The sequence below is a fragment of the Myotis lucifugus genome, unplaced genomic scaffold (assembly GCF_000147115.1).
Source record: "Myotis lucifugus unplaced genomic scaffold, Myoluc2.0 scaffold_438, whole genome shotgun sequence".
In the NCBI taxonomy this organism is placed as follows: domain Eukaryota; kingdom Metazoa; phylum Chordata; class Mammalia; order Chiroptera; family Vespertilionidae; genus Myotis; species Myotis lucifugus.
Genome location: NW_005871486.1, coordinates 245,964 through 250,856, shown reverse-complemented (window position 1 = coordinate 250,856; position 4,893 = coordinate 245,964).

Genomic DNA, 4,893 nt, shown 5'->3' with positions numbered 1-4,893 from the left:
CCAAGGCCAGGGTAAGGCTGAGAGGAGTGGGTGAGAAGAAAAGATCCAAGCCTGAGGGTCAGGGACATTGGCAGCTGGAGTCGCTGCAGGAAGACTGTGAGAAGACTGGCTCTGTCGGCATCATTAGACCTTTATTCTCACCTCATTTATTGAGTGTCAGTCACAATACTAGACATTGAAGATACAGTGGCAAGCAAAAGCACAAACAGACACAGCCCCTTCCATGACATAAACACTCAACAAAACTGGAACAAAAGGGAACTTTTTCAATCCGGTTAAGGGTATGAAAAACCCACAGCTAACATAATACTTAAAGGTGAAAGTCTGAAAGCGTTCCCCCTCAATTCAGGAACAAGGCAAGAATGTCCGCTCTCCTCACTTCTATTCAACATTGCACTGAAGATTCTAGCCAATTAGGCAAGAAAAAGAAATCAATCAAAGGCATCTGGATTGGAAAGGAAGAAACAGCCCTAGCTGGTTTGGCTCAGTGGATAGAGCATCAGCCTGCAGACTGAAGAGTCCCGGGTCCGATTCCGGTCAAGGGCACATGCCCGGGTTGCGGCTTGATCCCCAGTCGGGGAAGCTGCAGGAGGCAGCCAATCAATGATTCTCTCTCATCACTGATATTTCTTTCTTTCTTTCCTTCTCCCTTCCTCTCTGAAATCAATTTTAAAAAAACAAAAACAAAACTTAGGGCTACTAAGTTAGATCAGCAATGTTGCAAGATCCAATATCAATATACAGAAATCAGTTGTATTTCTATACACCAGCAATGAACAATCCAAAATTGAATTAAGAAAATTCCATTTACAACAGCAGCAAAAAGAATAAAGTACTTAGGATAAATTTAACCAACCAAGAAGGTGAAAGATTCATACCCTGAAAACTATAAAATATTTTTAAAAATTAAATGGAAAGGCATCCAGTGTTCACGGGTTGGAAGACTTAATGTTGGTAAGATGGCAATACTCCCAAATTGATCTTATAGATTTAATACAATCTCTGTCAAAATTCCAACTACCTTTTTTTTTTTTCAGAAATGGATAAGCTGGTCCTAAAATTCATATAGAAATGCAAGAGACCCAGAATAGCCAAAATAATCCTGATACATGCCCAACATGGATGAATCTTGAAAACTTTATGCTCAGTGAAATAAGCTAGTCACAAAGGACCACACATGGTATGATTCCATCTATATAAAATGTCAGGAATAGGCAAATCCAGAGAGACAGAACGTAGATTAATGGTAGCCAAGGGCTGGCAGGAGGGAAAATGGGGAGTGACTGCTAGTGGGTTTAAGGTGTTTTTTTTGTTTTGTTTTGTTTTGTTTTGTTTTGAGGGATGAAAATGTTCTGGAGTTAGAGAGTGGTGAATGTTGCACATACCGGTACTCTGTGAACATACTAGAAAACACTGGCTTTTACACTTTAAAGTAGTAAATTTTATGGTACGAGAATCACACTTCAATCAAGAAGAAGGAAGAAGAGGAAGAGGAGGAGGAAGAGGAGAAGAAGGAGGAAGAGGAGGAGGAGGAAAACCCCCAGACACAGCTCTTGTCCTCATGGAGCTTATATTCAGTGGGGAGTGGGGGGGGGGGACTCAACCCCCCACATACACACCCCCAAAGTCCGCTGAAGGAGGGGTACCAAGAATGAGAGCTATGATGGAAATAGTCAAGGAAGACTTTCTAGAGGAAGTGATCTGAAGAGGGGTTGGTGAGGAAAGAAGGCTGAGGAGGAGGAGACTCCTGTGGCGGGAGGGAGTTCGGTCAGAAGGACCCAGAAAAGATCCCTGTGGCTCGGACAGAGGAAAGGAGAGGGAGCAGGGCAACAGAGGGAAGGGCTGGAAGAGCTTCTGCGTCCTATGGCCAGATGCCAATGTGGCAGGGGCAGCGGCTGAGCAGGAAAACAGCTGACAGCTGGAGAGGGGCCACCAAACCCTCTGAGTACCTCGGGTCAAACATCACTGGAGGTATCAGGTCAAGTGCTCCCAGTCAACATCTGGAAAAGAGTTGGAGGTCATTTCTCTGGGCTAAGCCTCTCCTTTTGTTTGTTTGTTAATCCTCACCTGAGGATATTTTTTCCATTGATTTTTAGAGAGAGTGGAAGGAAGCTAGGGAAGGGGGGCAGAGAGAGAGAGAGAGACATTGGTGTGAGAGAGACACGTTGATTGGTTGACTCCTACATGGGCCCCAACTGGGACCAGGGATTGAACCTACAACCCAGGTATGTGTCCTTGACTGGGAATTGAACCCATGATCCTTTGGGGCTCAGGCGGGTGCTCTAACCACTTACCACACCGGCCAGGGCTGGGCTGAGCCCCTCTTGATGTGACCTGAAAGCGAGGAAAACATCCAATTCCCTGGCTTATTAGTGATACCTCCTGTACCGAAACTCCCAGGAAGAAAATACTGATGAAAACCAGCCTCACTGCTATGGCAACAGCCACCCCTTCTGACTTCCTGCCAGACTAAAGGCCAGATGGGGAAGTCTGCCTAGCAACAGTGGTGGGCGTCAAGAGCCCCCTCCCAGGGGCTTCTGGATTCCCCTTCCATTATCGTCCCAGCCTTGGCTCCCATCCCAGCCTCCCTGCTTCTCCTTCCAGCAGAGAACCACAGCAGCTACCCACATGGAAACAGGCCTTCACAGCTCAGTCTGTGATTGATGTCACCGCCGTAATGTCGGATTATTAGCCCCATTGGACAGATAAAGACACTGAGGTTCAGAGAGGAGAAGGGGGTGCTGCCAGCCTGGTACCCTTCCCTTTGCTCTCCAGGATGGTAAAGGTCTGCTTATCTGTGCAGGTCTCCTGCTCTGACTCATCTGTGACAAAAGGAATAAATGAGTGGGGGGAGTGTCATCCCTCCATCCTGTCCCCTTCTTTTCCTGGTAACCCAGCAGTTCTGGGCGTGGGGGTGCTCTGTGCTGGTCTAGCTCAAAAGAGGGGAAAGGGAGGGGTCATTTGGGGCCTGAGAGCCAGAGCAGTAAGAAGGGTGGAGGAGAAGCCCTGTGCAGGGTCCAGCCCTGCTTGGCAAGGGGGGGGGCGTCCCCCCCAGGAGACTAGGCTGAAATGTTTCCCTTCAAAATGCCTGGCTCTGAACTTTAACACTAGTATCAAAAACTGTGGCTAATATTTTGCGCGCACTTACTCTGTCAGCCTTTGTGCCAAGCACTTGGCCTGCGCCTTCTCATTTTGCCCTCAACCATGAGTGAGGGATGGGTCACTGCCCCTGTCCTAGAGCGGGGTGTGCAGCTGAGATCTCAGAGCTGGAGGGGGCAGAGCTGTGATGAACCAGGTGGGTCAGACCCTAGAGCCCAGGCTCCTAAGAGGGACTACAGTCCCCAGAAGACTTCTCTTCTCCTCATCTCCCACCCCCCCCCCCCCACTCCAGCCTCCAGCCCCCAGGGTGGCTGAAGAATAAAGGGCTGGCAGAAGAGCTGAGAAGAGGGAGTGGAGCTGCCTCCTGTCTCCTGGCCCTGGACCAGAGCCTGCTGGAGGGAGAGGGGTGCTGTGGAAACAAGGGTGGAGGGGGGCCCCTCCTAAGGATGGCCCCTGCCTGATCTGCAGGCCTGGGCTTCACAGGAAAAGGAAGAAATGGTTTGTAAGTGCCTACTATGTGCATATGCTGAGCACAGCACTTTACAGGTGGCGTTTCATTTTGTCCCCAGAAAGACACTAAGATAATAGCTAACGCTTATTATATCCAAGTATCTCTTGCTTGCTTAGCAGGCTTTGATTCATTTAATCCTCACAGAAAGCATGCCAGGTAGAGACAGATCATCTTGGCTTCCCACACGGGAAACTGAAGCGTAAGGAAGAGAACTGCCCAAGGTCACACGGCAGGTAGCGGTTCGAACGAGGTCTTCTGGCGCCAGTGTCCACGAGGAACAGACGCACTGTCCTGCTAGGGGAGTGGTGTCCCAGAGGGGGAGAGTGAGGCCCTTTCTTGAGGCCACCAGGTGTCAGAGTGGGGTTGGAGCCCCATCTCCTGGGAACGTGTGTGACATTATGGCTTATCTAGTGGCACCTCCTGGATTGACGGGCCCCTTTGACACTGCTACCTCACCAGCTCGGCCTGGAAACACCGAGACCATGGGGAGTGGCTCCAGCTGCAGACGCTTGCCCAGGGCTGCCCAGAACCGAGCAGGGGAGCATTTTTGTTCAGGGTATTTTTGTCTGGAATCACACACCCAACTGTGATCCTTTCCAGCGATGGCATCAGCCCGCGTCCTGGAACAGTCCATGAAGGACCCTGATGCCAGGCATCGGAAGGGACCCAGCATGCCCCACTGCCTCCCCGGGCCTCTGCAGACCTGTCTGTTCAAACAAAGGGTTGAAGGATGTTCTCTGGGACCCTCCTGGCTCCCAAAGTCCAGGATCCTCTGCCCGGGAGCTTCCCACTCAGCACAGCCCTGCCTCCCACATGCACCGCCTCCAGGAGCCTGACCGTGATCCCTGCTAGCCGTAATTACAGCAGCTACCGTGTCCTACGCCTTGGCTCAGTGCCAGTGCTGTGCTGAGTGCTTTTCATGGATTCTCTCACTGAGTTTGCTCAGCAGCCTTAAGAGGCATTTTACAGATGCAAAAACTCAGCTCAGAGAGACTGAGCAACTTGACTGTGCTCACACTCCTGAGTAGCAGAAACAAGGAAGTCTCAACATCACCTGGTGCAGGCCTTGATTAAACCATGCCCCCCCCCCCCACCTCATCCTATCCCATCAGGCCTCAGGGGGCCAACCCGCCCAGCCTGTCACAGCTGACAACCACGGCATGATGCCCAGGATGGGCCCCAGAAAGCCTCTCACTTTGTTGGGGGAATCCCTGTGTCCCTGGTGGCCTATCTTGGGGATGACAGCTCGTAGCAGCTTGGGGACAGCAGCCTACTCAGATGGC